Below are 18,305 nucleotides of genomic sequence, written 5' to 3'. Positions count from 1 at the left end.
ATTACGGTAAAGCACAGCAAGCTTGTAGTGATTAATAGTCATAATGACTTTTGTTTCTCTTTGTGCAAATAACCACCTATGTCAACAAATCTGGTAACAACCATTTTCTTAAAGAGTAAAGTTTCTTGAATTTCTTCTGCTTTTTTCTGACTCCCAGTAGTCATAATTAATATAATAAAACCCTCATTATAAACTCATTAGTGTAAATGCAAAAAAGGTCTTGCGTTGTGAATGCCCCCACCAGGCCCTTAATCATTTGAAATGTCACGCTGCCTTAAGTATAACATCGATTACCTATGATAAAAACACACAATACAAAAAATATTAAAGTGGTATTTTCAAGCTGTTATCTAGAGCAGAAGGGCTTTAAAATGAATTTCTTTCCGGAGCTTTGAACATTTTGGAGTCTAAAAACTTCATTAATTTATCAGTAAAAGCCTTGAGTCCCAAAATAACATTTTGGCTTTTTCTTATTTTTTTAGTTGTGTCCCTCAACCCTCGGTCATTCACTCTTCTTTCCTTTTTAATAGCTTTTCTCATTAAATGATAGATGTTTGGAGGAACATTTTGACAACGTACTAAACATACTAAAGTAGTTTAATCTTGAAGTTGTTTTAAACACCTTAATATTATTTTCTTGAGGGAGTGGATGGTGTGTTTTCAGATATGGGAGAAGTGAAAATTTGATGGCAATAGTTCTTCCAGAATGAAGCTTTGCTGAGTATGATGGAATAATAAATACTCTGCACTAAAACCAAGAGCTTACAATCATAAAGCCTATTAGAATTTATGCAGCATTGCCTTCTACATTATCTGATTGACCACTTGTAAAATAAATCACAACATTGATCATTTGAGGTTTAACTAACTTTTCTTAAGGTCATTGAAAGTTATTTAATTTGCCTGGAAAAAATGGTTAGAATCTTCAAAATGGGCCAAAAAAAAAAAAAGAAAGAGATGGAAAAAAATAATTACCAATTGTCTTGTATTGTTCATCCTTCTAGATTATAGCCACATTTTATTGCATTTGAGATAATTTGCAACTCTATAAATGGTAGAAAACTGAAAGTAATGCAAATAATTCTGGTACATAGAAATGCAATTAGTTGTGTCTAGTGAAATGCAATTGATTATTGCCCTGTGGACAGATCCACTGTAATTCTGTTTGTCAATTCATTTCAGCATTCCTTATATGCCTATGTGTATGTGATACTCGGAAAACTCCTTTGAACCTTCTAACACTTGACTAATGTACTCATTCATTAATGAATTAGTTGAAATGTTTGATACTAGTTCATTTTATGTGTATGAGAGTCATGATTATACCCTTAAAACTATGTTCATAGTGGAGAATACCTATGAAACATCCCAATGAAATTCAAGGAAAAAATTATATTTCATCTTATACCCTACTCTGGTCCCACATTTCTTTGCTTCTCACCAGTGCATCTGCAAAAACTTCTGCCAAGAGTGGATCTAATCCCCCATGACCCCACCCTCCCCTGTATTTTTATATCTATAGAAGTCATGAGACACCAGATAACCCAAAGAAATACTTAGAATATCATGGTGGGGCTGCTGTCAGGAATTTCAAGATTTGCTGTCAGAGATTTTAAGAGTCTGCCTCACCAAAGAGCCCTTTCTTGCCTTTCTACATCTTTAGTAATCAAAGTCGTATTTATGCTTTTTCAGGGCTCAATGACTTTGACAGCAGTGATAACAGAGTGCCGGAAGGTAGATTCGGATGACTTTCTGCTTGGCCCTCCTGTTTATGTCCTTGGTTTTTATAAAATGTAAGTCTATCATTTGACCTGGCATTATCTAAAATTCTTACAGCTCTTCTGTTGCAGTCACAAAGGCAGGAGCAGAGAATGGATAAAAACTCACTTCTTTCAAAAATGGAAAGAGATAATTTTCAAAGAATTATTGAGGGAAAGTAAAAATGCTAGGATTGGAGTCCTCAACTTCCTTTCAGGAAAAATTCCTAGATTGGCCTTTTGCACCTAGAGGTAGAGGCATCCATTCTTTTGTACATAGAGGCCTTTGTAAAGAATGGGCAACTATTCTATGGCATAGGTAAAATGCTTATGCTGAAGCTGCATCAGATATTGCTATACTGTAGGTCCTATATTGGGAACAAGGTGGCACTTCTGTAGTTGGCAGACAAGAAACAATTCAAAGGCGAGATTGTTCCTAGTATTTATTTCACAATGATACTTGAATTTCATACTGGACATTCAGAATGAAAACTGTTAGATAGGTAGAAAAAAACCTCTACCCCTGCTGTTAGTTCTTGACTAAAGGTCAGAATGTGGACAGATTGCCCTGTAGACAGATCCACTGTAATTCTGTTTTTAAATTCATTTCAGCATTCCTTATATGCCTTATATCATCTCTTCTTAGAGGTGAGTTACGAGCCACTGGTGAAGTTGGGCAACAACTAAACACGAGAAAACCTAGTAAGACTCTCTGTCCTAGAAACTTGCTACCTAAAATGAGGGCAGAATCTTATAATTTTGTAAGCCAAGTGGTTGAGAGTTCTTGGAGCCATTGTGTTTATTTTATTTATGTTATCCCTTTGTGTTTAGAAAATCTTTTGGAAGACTCCAGCATGTATTAGCTGGACTAAGAGGCATCAAGAAAGAGATTTGGTTTGGGTTCAATCAAAGTGTTAAAGGGATTGAAATAAACCCTGGGGCCAATGTGCAATGGCAGCAGGAGAGTGAAATAGAAAATAATCTCAAAGGAAAGAGAAAGTCGGGATGGCAGAGTAAATTCCTATTTGGTACTCGTTTCTTCCTAGAAAGATTTTCCTTTACTAATCAGAATATCTGAATTCATGGCACCATCCAAAAGACCACTAGGGTGGCTAAATAAGGAGAGCTTTATTGGCAATATTGGTTTGTAAGCCAGGAAGAGAAAGTCTATAATGTGTACAGGAGGTGCTCTCTCTTTGGAAAGGGGAGAGACAGGCTGGATTTTATGCCTCACAGGGACTGTATTACACAGTAAAGTCGTACATGTTTAGCATGTTTAAAGGAAAAGCTGTACAGATTTATGAGGGAAGCCAAGCACATGTGTAATGGGTAATCATACATGTATCATACCATATTCACTTTGGGGAGGGGGTATAGCATTAAAATAAAGTAGAATTTGCCTCTTAACATCAAAAGGTAAACTATAGGACACAAAGAGTTTGAGCACAGCCTCTATAAGCTGACTGAAACTGACCTCAGATCTGTAGTAGTTTATCACAAAAGAATGTTTGTCCTCTGTCCATTCAGAGTCGTAGTGGTCTGGGTTGCAAATCAAAGTTAGGAGAGGTCTGATAGCTCCTATTGTTAGAGAGTTTAGAGAAATAAGAATTCAGAAATTTGCCATGCCAGATGACCCCTGAACCCTTGACCCTCAGGTTACTTGGTTTCTTTATCCTTAGTGTTAAGTAGAGTCTCAATTGACAAGGGGTATCTATTTTGGTCTCTCAGATCACAATTGTATTAAGAAAGTTCTTACTAACTTTAGCATCTCTATCACAGTAAAAAAGTGGGTATGAGTGGTTAGAGAAGTATGTGTAATGGTCTGGAATGTATAGTATGTTTGTACAATAAAACATTTTTAAAATCAAGAAAAATGTAAAACATACATTTCTGCTGGCATTGAGCATTATTTACATGCAACATTCATTATTAAGCATGAAGTCAGAGAACAGATAAATTAGCCATGGTGCTTTCCTGGTCAGTAGATGTTGCAACATAGAAGATGAAATACTGCTGCAAGATATTGATGAAATTGTTGCTCTGTGGGGAGAAGGATGAATAAAAGTGAAAGTTACTTCAATTTCTTTTGTTCCCCAACTCTAAGATTCTATGGTAAGGAGCAGGTTGCACAGTAAATCTGGAAAACAAAGGACACAACTGAGAATATCCCTGGGTCACAGAGTTCACTGTGAGTGCTAAAAAATTTTGCAAATGAAGCGTCTCACCAAGCCCTCGAAAAGTAGAGTTTGAAAGATATACCAACTTTTTAGTACCCCAAGCAAGAAGGAAATTGAGAAGTTTGTAATGTAGTAGTCCAGAAATTTCCAGCTTTTATGTTTCTTTTAAATTTTATGTTTCTTTTAAATTTCCAGCTTCTATTGGGCTGATTGAAGAGATTTATTGAATTTATTAAAGATTTGTTAAACTTCGTAGAAATGGTTTCTTTCAAGGTGGAGAAAAATGAAGTTTAGAAGAGAGGAATATGTTTCCATACAATATTTCAGACAATCACAGAATGTTAGAACTAAAATAGTTCCTGGAAAAAGTCTTTGGAGATTTTATGCCTTTCTTTTGCCCAATAGATTCATTTTTAAAAACCAGATCTTTTTTGTTACCTCTGCAGGTTGTTCTCTATTTGGTCTCACTCCTCCTTGTCCTCCAGCCTCTGAGTGGTTTTTCTCATTGTCCAAATCCAACCAGAGGCAGAAAGCAAGGAACACGAGGGTTATATCCCACAGGACTCAGCTCTCTAGGGCCAAAGCAGGGCTGGGAAGGTTGGAGAATGGATGGGAGAGGCCAAATAGAGAAGAGGTTATTGCATTCTCTGCCTTTCTCCCCCAGCTCCCGTCCTGTTTGGCTGTGTCTTCCTGCAGCCCTAGTGCACTCCTACTGCTTCCTCTGAACTCCTCCTCCTTCACAGCGCCAGCTCTCATTAAGTTCCAATAAAGATAAGGCTGTTTCTTCCTTTGTTTCTTCGTGGTTAAAGGTGGCAAAGGTTCCTGCTTGCTCTTGTTCTTCTCAGAGTGTCTATTTGGATCCTCCAATCTTGCCTGAACCCTCTTGCAAAAGTATCTTTATGAAGGTCTCTTTTGATACCTGTGGGAACTTAACTATTCATTTCTAGTGGTCACAGTAACACATTACCATCAACTTGGTGGTTGAAACCACAGAAATTTATTCTCTTATAATTCTGGGGGCCTGAAGTCTGAAATCGATGTATTGGCAGGACTATGGAGGACGGGATCCATTCTTGCCACTTCTCAGCCTCTAGTGACTTCAGGCATACTTTGGCTTGTGCCTGCGTCACTCCAGTCTCTGCCATTGTCATCACAGGATGTTCTCTTCTGTACTTTCCTCTCTCTGTCTCTTATAAGGACACTTGTCATTGAATTTAAGGTTCACTCGGGTAATCCACGATGATCTCATCTCAAGGTCCTAATTGAATCTGCAATGATATTTTTTCTAAATAAGGTAATATTTACATTTTTTAAAACATACAGGTATATTTATTGGGAACTTCCATTCAACCCACTGCGTTGACTCACACAAGTTCTTAATACTTAAAACACATAATAAAAGTGCTTTAAGGGAGGATACTTGAACCACACCAGCTGGGCTTCCCCTCATCTATGTTATGCATAAGGAAATAGAAGCCTAGAGATCAGAAGTTATTTTTCCAATATCACAAACTTAGTTAGTAGTACTTGTAGACTTGGCTTTCCCCGTGAAACTTTCTCATTCCTGATATTTGAGTAGCTGGGAAGGTAATTATGTGGTCAGTATCATTTACTGTGCTAGTAGGACAATTAGGTATTCCTGGCAAGGTTAATTTTTGCCTTCCAGGTGTTTTCTGTTTAGCTGGGTAAAACATTATGATTAATGCTTCTTACTCTCATGATTTTTTAAAAGCTATAACTAAGGTGAAGGAACATGAAAGATATTCTTGAGCCGAATTACTGTCAAATTTAGAGTACTAAACACATTACTTTCCCCTCACAGTTCTGTAAATTAAGGAAAATTGAAGTAAAGAATGTCAAAGCAACTTCTAAATTTCTTTTGGCAATAGACAACAGGGCTTCTAAAGTTATATGAAAAGAATACCCTCTAGTTGTGTAATGGAGTGATTCTTAACATATGGTGTTTGCTATTTCCAGTGGGATTTCCAAAACTTAAAATCAGAGAAAGCAGCACTTTTTTAGACTGTCAGGTTGGCTCAGGTATGAAAAAGAACTGTTTCCACATCTGGTATAATATATCTGAAATAGGGAGGTGAGGGGGCAGTGAGAAATTCTTATTAGTCTCTCTTTAGTTTGGATCCCAGCAGTGTCACTTATGCTTTATGTATTCCTACATTTGAATCGACTTTCTGGATCATTGTCTACTAATCTGGATGAAATCAAATACCACAAGGAATTGTCAAATAGCTTGGACTACACTCCTAGGAGTTCATATCCTTTTTATTATGTTTAAAAACATGCCAGGCTTGCCTCTCTTGATCTTCAGTGGCCTGGTTTTGGTTTTTTTGATGTGCTTTGGCTCAACTGCGTGTTCTATCAGGCAGTGTAGATGGAAGCTCCTTAGTTAAAATATTCAGGAGAGAAGAGAGAATTAAGCCCACGATAATACTTTTTAAGCAGGCTGGAAAATGCTAAGAATAAAATTGCTTTGTATTTTTGATTATGGTAATTTCATTTGGGGTTTGTGGTGAAAATACTAATGTTGATTGAATGTATTGGTTATTGCGTGTTTTAGGCACCTCCCCTTCATTTACTCATTTCACAAAATGAATTGTGAAATTCAATGATTGAGAGTCTGTTGTATACCAAACCATGTTCTGGGTTCTGGAGTTACTGTGTTAAGCCAGAGAGATATAATCCTTGCTGTCTTAGAAATTACTTTCTAAAAATAATAAAAATAAAATAAACAGGTAAATAATTAAGAGAGAGGAAAATAAACAGGTTATGTTATAAAGCAAAACAGGTTAGCAGGTTATTTGTGCCTGGGTGGTGTGACTCAGGAGTATAAAAAGTGGTACCTTGAAAATAGAAACTTGAAATTCTTTGGAGCAGGCTGAGCAAAGAGATCAGCCTCCCAATGCATGATGCTGCTTCTCTTTCACCTGGGTCAGCCTGAAGACCAAATCTTAATCTTCCCTCATCCACCAATGGAAGGACCCATTTTCTCTGGGACCTGACAGGGTGTTGGAAAAAAAGATTGTATGACAGGTATCATACTTCATAAATGGAGAAAATAGTATCTCTTTATCCTATCTTCTTTTCTTCTCCACTAGATCTTAGGAGTGTAAAAAGTAGCATTGAAGCTTGACTTTGTTTCATCCATAGGTTGTGAGTCTGTATTGTGTCCTCTGAGCAAATGAATCTTTACTTGCTACATGTTCACATACCTCTTTGCCTAGGCAGAGTTTTTTTTTCTCTTTGAAATTTGAAAATAGAAAGTTATTCTTTAACAGGACTAACATACTCATGCATCCCAAGAGGAAAAAACCTAAAACAATTATAACTTTTGAACTGATGCAGTCAGCCTGGTCCTGTAAATGTGCATCTCCACATTGATGAATGTTGTCTATTTAATTAAAATATATCGATCACGGCACATTTGTCTTTATCAGAGTGGCCATGAATGATCTTTCAAGGAATTATTGTTTATTGGTTTGAGAAACTAACGGGAAGCTTTAAAAGAATATGTAAGGTTTTAAATTTATTTTCTGTCTCCTAAGTTGTTACATACTGCTTTTAGTTAAAATATACTGTATTACCTGCTTAAAGTTTCCCTTGGAAGATATGTAGGTTGTAATAAACACTAATTAGTTTGTGTGACCATTCAGCAAACTGCTTTGGAAGAATCCAATGATTTGCCTTACAAATATCAGCTCTTTAATGAAATGTGATGCGAAGTGATTACACATTTATAAAGGATGTAGACTTAATCCAAAGTTATTAAGTCTCTTGTGATCAATTCACCTGATGCCACAGGAAAACAATTTAAGGGGAAGCTTTCCTAAATTAATATGTTAGCAGAGGTCACACTTACTGGAATTTGCAATTGCGCTCAGGGGTATAGTTCATTCTTTAAGTGGAAACTGACTAATAAGAAGGAAATTATAATTCACTTTTAGAGATAATTCTAAAAAATGTGCATGTCAAACTTATTTTCTGAACAAATTAGCATCCTGTTTGAATGTTTAAATATCAAATGGAACATCTTCCAATTGCAACGTCTAAGCTGTATAGAGAAAACAATATTTTAGGGCATATTGAACACACATAGACAGCTGTAAAAAGGCTACACTCTTAAATCATGACCAATTCTTAGGGTCTGCCTCAAAACACTATCCGAGAAATATCCCAAAGATTTAAGATATCTTTGTTCAGAAAGTGTAAATTATAAACTGTGATGAGGGCTATGAAAAGTTTTCTGGAATGCTGTTAGAACAGATGATACAGAGATCTGAGAGGTCATAAAGATAGCCATGAGGAAGTGATATTGATTTGAGAGATGAAGCATCTCAATGTTCCTGTCAAGTAGCTCTCCACCTTATGCTAATGTATCATGTACTGTTTCGTTGCTACCCCAAAACCACGTAGAATCCCTTCTCCCTTGTTTCCTCTCTTTCAGTGTGGGTTGGCCACACATCTCAGACCTGGCCTATGAGAAAAGAACAGAAATCTGGAAAGATTAGCTTTTTAAATCAAAAAGAAAGAGAGATATAACTGGCAAAGCACTTCTTCTTCTTCTATCTTTCTAGTTTTCACATGGCAACTAGGGTAGCTATCTTGGTGTCCTGAGGCAACAAGTAAGAAAAATTGGCCAAGATTATTACAGAGATATCAGCTAGAAAGTCATCAATCCACTGAAACAGCAGACAGAACTGCTTACTTCCAAACTCCACGTTGTTGATGCTTATGTTCCTATTTATTTAAGCCCTGGTATTGGGCTTTCTGTTATTTGCAGCCAAAAGCATCTCTAAATGTTACAATTACAAACCCTGTATAAGTAACCGTGTGATCAACTCTAACAATCCAATGCAATTGTAGGCTGCAATGGTAGAAATAGAAATGTCTAGTTGGCGATATTAATATGCTAATAGTTACTAGTTTCCAACTCATCATTGCAGAAATGAAAAAAAGCCAATAGAATGTGGGGTTTGCGGGAAGGAAGTGCAGGAATCAAAAGGTAATTATATTTTGAAGTCAGTTGAGCTTTAGGATATTTATTTCTTGTATAATATTTTTAGAGTGAGATTTTCATATGAATTATATTTTAGATTTACAAATGTATATATTTTAAATTAAAAAACAAAAATTTATATTTTATCCCTCTAAATTTCGGGCATGCTGAGGCATTACAGTATTTCTATTTTGTTTGTTTGATTTTTTGTTTGTTTGACTTTTTGTTTGTTTGTTTTGTGAAACAGATTTTGATCTTTCACCCGGCTAGAATGCAGTGATGTGAACATAGCTCACTGCAGCCTTGACCATCTAGGGGCAAGTGATCCTCCTGCCTCAGCCTCCCATGTAGCTGGCACTATAGGTGTGCAACACCACAACCAGTTATTTTTTTTTATATTTTTTGTAGGGACAGGGTCTCACTTTGTTGCCCAGGCTGGTCTCAAACTCCTGAGCTCAAGCAATTCTCCCACTTTGGTCTCCCAAAGGGCTAGTATTACAGGAGTGAGCTGGCCTCATTACAGTATTTCTGAGGTCAGGTCCATCTGGATTGGACTTCTTATTTCATCATTAGTTGTGTAACCTAGAGTAAATTATTTAACCTCTTTGAGGCTTAAGCATTCTCATTTGTACAGCAAGAAGATTAAGGGTATCTCACTCTAGCCGTCATTGTGAGGATTACCTGAGATTTATTCAGCAGAGTGTCTACCACACTGTAAATGCTCAGGTGGTGTTGGCTGTGGTGAAGTGGATGCTGCCCATGACTGGCAGCTGCTCTGATACCTGTACAGGTGATAATGTTGTGATGCCCTTGTTTATTCTGTGGTCAATGTCAGTAACTGCCACTAACTATTCTTATATGTCTGTTTTTCTAGATTCATGACTTTTTTAAGGGAAAGAAGTCAATGTCCAAGGCTTCAGGCTATGAAAAGGGTTATAAGACTCAAAATAGCCATGTATTATCTGTGTTCTATTTGACTCCTTTTTCTAATAATTAATTCAGTGTTTATTAATCTTTCCTCATAATATTTTCTCTTTCAAATTCCTTCATTCTGTTTACTGAATACACATTATGCAAATCCGTGTTTTAGACATTCTGGGGAATAAACATGTAAAAGATACGGTCTTTGCTTCCTGGAGCTTACAGGTTACTAAGAAACAGAAGATAGCTAGAATAATACCTCTAGTGTAAATAAGGATAAACACTATACGCTTGACCCTAAGAAAGTACTGTAGGAAGTCAGATAAAAGGGAGAATTATACCAGTAGGGCTGATCTTGGAGAACTTCACAGAGAAGGTACATTGCAATAGAATCATATACAGTGATTAGGGTTTTAATAGTCAGACATAGAATTGGGGAAAAGAATGTTGCTGGCAGAATAAAGAAAGGAATTGGAGGAGTGGAATGAAGAGAGAAAAAAATCAATGCAGTCTTGGGAATTAATATTTTCACTTGAGACTTCCTAAAAATTTATTTGGCATGTGGAGGAGAGAAAACATGTGTCCCTCCACTAAAGACAGTTGTGATTTTCCAGTGAACAAATGAATCTTTCAAAGAGCTTGCCATATACTTATTTACCTCTTTTCCTAGTCACTTGTTTTTCCTCATTGCAGTTTGCCACTGTAAAGCCAGAGAAAGTTGATGAGGCCATTTAGCTTGTCAATCTATCTAAAAAGTAGACATTAAAAACACATCTGCAGAAAATGCAAATGGAAAGAGTTCAATTAAAGCAAATGAGCGTGAGATTAATCCTTTACATTTTGAAGGAGGAAGATTCTGATATTGAGCTTGGTTTTATCTCAATATGATTTACAGATTTAATTTCTGAGGCTTTATAAAGGAAAGTAAAATTAATAATTTTATACTATTTATTTTTACATATTTTTCTGGGAGTATAATCTTCTTTGGAGGTGGGGAGGAGTGATATATTTGGGAATCTTTAAAACTGTCTTGAAGGAGGTGCTAGCTGAACAAAATTTTGAATGTTTTTCAGACAGTGGAGTTTTTGAGAGTGCATTGAATAGACATAATCAAATTTAAGAAGGAGCTAAATGGCAACCCCTGTTTAGGAAAACATAAGCAGTTCAGAGCTGAGAAAAAAAATAAGGCGATAAATCAACAACAACTGAGGCTAAAGAGGAAGGCAGAAGCCTCAAGAACAAATGGTCAGCATTTTTTTCTTTTGCTTTTAGTTGATACATAATAATTTTATATATTTGAGGGACACAGAGTGGTATTTTGATATGTGTATACAATGTATAATGATCAAATCAGGGCACTTACAATATTTCTCACCTCGAACATTTATCATTTTAAAAAATTCAGCCATGATCATGCTTAACTTTTGTTGTTTTTCTTTTTTATTAACATTTATTTTAGGTTTGGGGGTACATATGAAGGTTTGTTACACAAGTAAACATGTGTCACGGGGGTTTGTTGTACATGTTATTTCAGCACCCAGGTATTAAGCTCAGTACCCAATACTTATCTTTTCTGCTCCTCTCCCTCCTCTCACCCTCCAAGTAGAGCCCAGTGTCTGTTGTTTCCCTCTTTGTACACATAAGTTCTTATCATTTAGCTCCCACTTATAAGTGATAACATGTGGTATTTGGTTTTCTGTTCCTGAGTTAGTTTGCAAAGGATAATAGCCTCCAGCTCCATCCATGTTCCCATAACAGACATGATCTTGTTCTTTTTTATGGCTTCATAGTATTCCATGGTGTATATGTACCACATTTTCTTTACCCAGTCTGTGATTGATGGACATTAGGCTGGTCCCATGTCTTTGCTGTTGTGACTAGTGCTGCAATGAACATTCACTAGCATGTGTCTTTATGGTAGAATCATTTATATTCCTCTGGGTATGTACCTAGTAATGGGATTGCTGGGGTGAGTGCTAGTTCTGCTTTTAGGTATTTGAGGAATTGCCATAGTGCATTCCACAATGATTGAACTAATTTACACTGCCTCCGACGGCATATCAGCATTCTTTTTTCTTCACAACCTCACCAGCATCTGTTATTCTTTTTCTTTCCTTTTTTTTTTTTTTTTTTTTGGAGACGGAGTCTCACTCTGTCACCCAGGCTGCACTCCACCTCCTGGGTTCACGCCATTCTCTTGCCTCAGCCTCCAGAGTAGCTGGGACTACAGGCGCCCCTACATCCGGCTAATTTTTTTGTATTTTTAGTAGAGACGGGGTTTCACCACATTAGCCAAGATAGTCTGGATCTGCTGACCTTGTGATCCGCCAGCCTTGGCCTCCCAAACTGCTGGGATTACAGGTGTGAGCCACTGCTCCCAGCCGCATCTGTTATTTTTTGACTTTTTTACAATAGCCATTCTGACTGGTGTGAGAAGGTATCTCATTGTGGTTTTGATTTGCATTTCTCTAATGATAAGTGATATTGAGGTTTTTTTTTTTTTTTTCATATGCTTGTTGGCCACATGTATGTCTTCTTTTGAGAAGTGTCTGTTCATGTCTTTTGCCCACTTTTTAATGGGGTTGTTTTTCTCTTGTAAATTTTATTAAATTCCTTATAGATGCTGGATATTAGACCTTTGTGGGATGCATAGTTTGTGAATATTTTCTCCCATTCTTTAGGTATTCTTTTTACTCTGTTGATGGTTTCTTTTGTGTGCAAAGGGTCTGAAGTTTAATTAGATCCCATTTGTCAATTTTTGCTTTTGTTGCAATTGTTTTTGGTGTCTTTATAGTGAAATCTTTGACTGTTCCTGTGTCCAAGATGGTATTGCCTAGTCTGACTTCCAGGGTTTTTAGAGTTTGAGGTTTTACATTTAAGTGTTTAATTCATCTTCAGTTGATTTTTGTGTATGGTGTAAGGAAGGGGTCAAGCTTCAATCTTCTGAATATGGCTAGCCAGTTATCCCAGCACCATTTATTGAATGGGGAGTCTTTTCCCCATTGCTTGTTTTTATTAGGTTTGTTAAAGATCAGATGGTTCTGTTCCATTGGTCTATATGCCTGTTTTTTTTAACTGGTACCATGCTGCTTTGGTTACTGTAGGCTTGTAGTATAGTTTGAAATTGGGTAATGTGATGCCTCCAGTTTTGTTCTTTTTGCTTAGGATTGCCTTGGCTCTTCAGGCTCTTTTTTTGGTTCCATATAAATTTAAAATGGTTTTGTTCTAGTTCTGTGAAGAATGTCTTTAGTAGTTTGATAGGAATAGCTATGAATCTGTAAATTGCTTTGGGCAGTATAGCCATTTTAATGACATTGATTCTTCCATAATAATGGGATGTTTTTCCATTTGTTTGTGTCATCTCTGATTTCTTTGGGTAGTGTTTTATAATTCTCATTGTAGAGATCTTTCACCTCCCTGGTTAGCTGTATTCCTAGGTATTTCATTCATTTTTGGCAATCATAAGTGGGATTGTTTCTGATTTGGCTCTTAGTTTGGCCATTGTTGCTGTATAGGAATGCTAGTGATTTTTGTACATTGATTTTATATCCTGCAACTTTGCTGAAGTTGTTTATCAGCTGGAGATTTTGGCCTGAGACTATGGGGTTTTTTTAGATATAGCATCATGTCATCTGCAAACAGAGATAGTTTGACTTTCTCTTTTCCCGTTTGAATGCCCTTTCTTTCTCTTGTCTGATTGCTCTAGCTAAAACTTCCAATACTATGTTGAATAGTGGTGAGAGGGCATCCTTATCTTGTGATGGTTTTCATGAGGAATGCTTCCAGCTTTTGCCCATTTAGTATAATGTTGGCCATGTGTTTGTCATAGATGGTATCTTATTGTGGTTTTGATTTGCATTTCTCTTATTATTTTGAGGTATGTTTCCTTCAACACCTAGTTTATTGAGAGTTTCTAACATGAAGGGGTATTGAATTTTATTGAAAGCCTTTTCTACCTCTAGTGAGATAATCATGTGGTTTTTGGCTTTAGTTCTGTTTATGTGCATTTATCATTTCTTTGTGTTATGAACATTCAAAACTTTTTCTAGCTTTTTGAAAACATATATTACAGTTTTACATAAAATGGAAAGTTTTGTGGGTGTATCCTTCTATATAGTTAAAATGAATGATAGGTCAATGAAGTTAGCTCTGTTGAGCTCCAGCTCAGTCACATGGAAGGTTTGGTTATCTAAACTCAAATGAGCTCATAGGATATTTATATATATAATTTTTATTTTATTTAAAAATGAATTCCTGAAAAACTTTTTTAGCTATAAATGTACATCCGCATCAACATTTGTCAGTATCAAATACCACTACGTGATAGTCCATTGTATGGATATACCATAGTTTAAGCAATTCTCCACTGTTAGACATGAAGATCATTCAGATTTGTGTATTATAAGTAATGATATGATGTATGCTTTCCAACTTGCATACATTTTTTAGCATATGTCTTAGAACTGTTTTGCTGGGATAAAAATTCAAAATGTTTGTAATATTGACAAATTGTCATTCATTTATGCTATATGTAAACTTATAAAGCTATCAGCAATATATCTAACAGAACTTATAGAATTTATTTTCTCGGCTGGGCACAATGGCTCATGCCTTAATCCCAGCACTTTGGGAGGCTGAGGCAGGTGGATCATGAGGTCAGGAGTTCGAGACCAGCCTGATCAACATGGTGAAATCCTGTCTCTGCTAAAAATATGAAAATTAGCTGGATGTGGTGGCGTGTACCTGTAATCCCAGCTACTCAGGAGGCTGAGGCAAGAGAATCATTTGAACCCATGAGGCAGAGGTTGCAGTGAGCCAAGATCGCGCCACTGCACTCTAGCACTCCAGCCTGGGCAACAGAGAGAGACTTTGTCTCAAAAAAAAAAAAAAAGAATTTATCTTATCTTTCCAAAATAAATTATTGCTTTATATATTAACTTACAAATAGTAGGCATAGTTTATTGCATTGCTTTATTTAATAAACAATCACCTTTACAAAAAAATCTACTGATGAAGAAAAACATTAAAAAGGCCTTTTAAGCTGGAACTTTAATGACCAAATACAATTTCATAGCAAAAAAAAGAAGAAGAAAAAATATTAAATGGTAACTTTACCTTGGAGAATGCAACTAAGAGATATCCTAAAAGGTAAATAGTAATATATGTAAACTTATATTTAATGAAAATAGATTTAATTACAATTATTAGACTAAGCTAAAATGCTTATATTTCGGTGTTTAAAAGTATATCACAGCAAAATGTGATTTTTTTTACAATAAATTCATATATAATACAACAGAATTATGAATACTGCAACAATTGTTTTTACTAGTTTTTCTCTAAGGCATTTCTTTATCTTTAGTTATTTCACTTTTATTTCTTTTCCAAGTGCCTGTTTTACAAAAACTATCATTGAATTTCTCTTTGTGAACCATTATCTGGTCTAATTTTCCAGAATTTTATTTATTAAAGATTTTGCAGGTTACTCCAGCAGTTATTCATTACTTCCATTTCTTTAATGAAACCAGTATTTTGACATATATATTTTATTTGGGTATTCTTTCATATTGTATATGCATTACCCAGCAACCAACAAGGGACTTTCTAGAGTGACATGGAATGAATTAGTGGGAATAGACACTAGAATAAGGGTGGAATATTTGAATGGAACTAAGGGACAATTAAGTGACCAATTAATGTGAAAGTATTTTCATGTTACAAAACTTTGCTTCCCTGCAAAACAGGGAGATTACTTGATCATATGGTTTCTTTGAGTATTTTAGAAAAAGGTGCCCATTCTAGGTAAACACAAGCCTCAAATTTGCATGTCTTAGATTCACTTATTGGCAGGGTTCTCTTGTGCAGAGTCATAATCTGCCAGCCACACATGGTTGCCAACCTATTGGATATGACTCCAAAATTTTACTATATAGTAATAAGTACAAATTACAAATAACTGGACAATTCAGTTAATAAAAATAATAATGACAATACCAATAGCAACATTTGTCAATTCATTGGGGAATATTTGCAAAACAGTTTATTGCAAATAGACAAAATTCTTAGCTAACTAAATGTCACTTGAATGTCATTATGAGTGCAGGTCATCCCAACAGCTAAGTTGTTTGCTTTTGTTGATGCAGATGAGTAAATAAGGCTCTGTGCCTTCTATTCCTTCTAAAATGCCTTATCTTTTCTATCCATCCTCAACTTTCTGTCTTTATCAAGGCAAGACAAATATATTCATCTCTAGTATGAGCCTTTGCTCATTCCCTGTTGTGAATTTCTCTTCAATAAATTTAATGCTGTTTTTAGATTAGAGTTTTATTAAAACAGTTATCACAGTTAAAACACTTATCGCAATTCTGCCTTGTATTAAAAACACAAGTGTATGTCACACTTCCATACAGAGGGTAATAATAATGGTGTACTTATCTTAATAATTTTCTATATCTTTTCTACTTCTTACTATTAGACAAGTTAAATTAATACTAATACACAAAGAAGTTAAAAAAAGATAGAAGTCAAATGGACTGATAAGATATTTAAATTTTTGCATTCAAATTATTTTATCTTGAGTAGATAATACTTGACCATGGCAGAACGTTTGAAGTGAAATGTATAAATTTTGTCTCCTGACTCATACAATTCCCCTTCCAAGGGACAGTAGTATTACTGCAACTCATGCATTGTTCCAGAAATTGTCTTTGTCTGTCTATCTAGTCCACCTTTTTAAAACCCTCATTGTAGTAGCGTATTACAAACATTGCTGTGTACGTGCTATATTCTATTAAAATATACCTTAGGCATCTTTCCATAGCACTATCCAGATACTTCCTCATTCTTTAAATCATTCTTTCTTTATACTGAAAGGCCTTTAAGATATTCTAGCTTCATTTGTGTCCCTACAAAGGATATGAACTCATAATTTTTTATGGCTGCATAGTATTCCATGATGTATATGTGCCACATTTTCTTAATCCAGTCTATCATTGTTGGACATTTGGGTTGGTTCCAAGTCTTTGCTATTGTGAATTGTATCATTCTCATCAAACTATCGCAAGGACAAAAAGCCAAACACCGCATGTTCTCACTCATAGGTGGGAATTGAACAATGAGAAAATGGACACAGGAAGGGGAACATCACACACCGGGTCCTGTTGTGGGGTGGGGGGTGGGGGGAGGGATGGCATTAGGAGATATACCTAATGTTAAATGAAGAGTTAATGGGTGCAGCACACCAACATGGCACATGTATACATGTGTGACAAACCTGCACGTTGTGCACATGTACCCTAAAACTTAAAGTATAATACAAAAAAGATATTCTAAATCATTTGTTATTATAAAAAGTGTTGCAATTAATAACCCTGTAGATATATCGTCCTACACATGTACTGGTGTATCTGTAAGATCCCAAGAAATAGATTTTCTGGGTTAAAAGGCCCTTGTGAAGGGCCAAATTTCTCTTTTTTATTTTTTTTTAACTTTTTTATTTTTTGCCATTCTCAAAGCTGAAAAAATGGTATCTCAGTATTCTTTTTATTTGCATGAAGAGTGAAACTGAGCATTTTTCTGTATGTTTCAGAACAATGTATAGTTTCTTTCCTCTTAACTTTCTGTTTAGATTATCTGCCCATTTATGTATTGGGCTATTGGTCTTTTCAAACTGACTTATAAGAGCAATATTTATATGTTAAAAAAATCATTTATCTCTAAGTTTCAGATGTTTTATTCCTCAGCTTGTAATTTGCCTATGTACTCTTCATAACAAATTTTTCCACGTCAAAATTTATGTTGTATATAGCTAGTTTATCAACATCAAAAACAACTTAAATTTTTTTTTCCTTTGGCCATGAATAGCATGTAAGAAATACACATGAATTACAAATGCAAGAGATTTGAATTAGGTATAAAGAAGCTTTAAGAAAAGGAACTATCATTTGAGCTGATTTTGCAGAATGTTTATTGAGTATCTTTCTCCAGAGATATGTCAGATTATGGGTAAAATAATGGTCTTAGTCTTTGAATAGCTCTTGCCTGAAATCAGCTAGATTAGGTAACGTTTTGAGACCATCTTTGGCACTATGGATATAAATGTTATTCAAATAAGTTACTATACATATTGAAGTATATATAGCATCCTCCCAAAGTTCCACAGGGATCATTCAGGCTATTTTTCCCCCTGTACCAACAGGAAAAAGGGGAATAAAAGATGAATAACTTGTCACTTCTATCACAGTTAATAAATGGGACATTGGGACCAGGATCCCCCGCCAAAATGGCTACACTGCCAATGTCATCAGCAATGTCTTGGCTGTTTTCCCCCCATACAGAGTGCTTTCTCCCAAACTGAAACCAGCACTAAACTAAGCTATGGTAAACTGAACAAAATTGCACTTGCCAAAGTCCAAATGGTTGGAAACACTGTCCTCTTCA

General features: G+C 35.7%; 1 long non-coding RNA gene across 1 annotated transcript in view; it reads left to right on the top strand.

Moving 5' to 3' along the window:
* Positions 1 to 1,262: 1,262 nt before the first annotated feature.
* Positions 1,263 to 18,305, top strand: part of LOC134729459 (uncharacterized) — a 550,495-nt gene continuing 533,452 nt past the window's right edge. The window contains exon 1 of the long non-coding RNA XR_010110567.1: positions 1,263 to 1,793. This is a non-coding gene — a long non-coding RNA (uncharacterized LOC134729459). The remainder of the gene's footprint in view (positions 1,794 to 18,305) is intronic.

The sequence above is a fragment of the Pan paniscus genome, chromosome 19 (genome assembly GCF_029289425.2).
Source record: "Pan paniscus chromosome 19, NHGRI_mPanPan1-v2.0_pri, whole genome shotgun sequence".
Taxonomy (NCBI): domain Eukaryota; kingdom Metazoa; phylum Chordata; class Mammalia; order Primates; family Hominidae; genus Pan; species Pan paniscus.
This window is presented reverse-complemented; position numbering and strand designations above follow the sequence as displayed.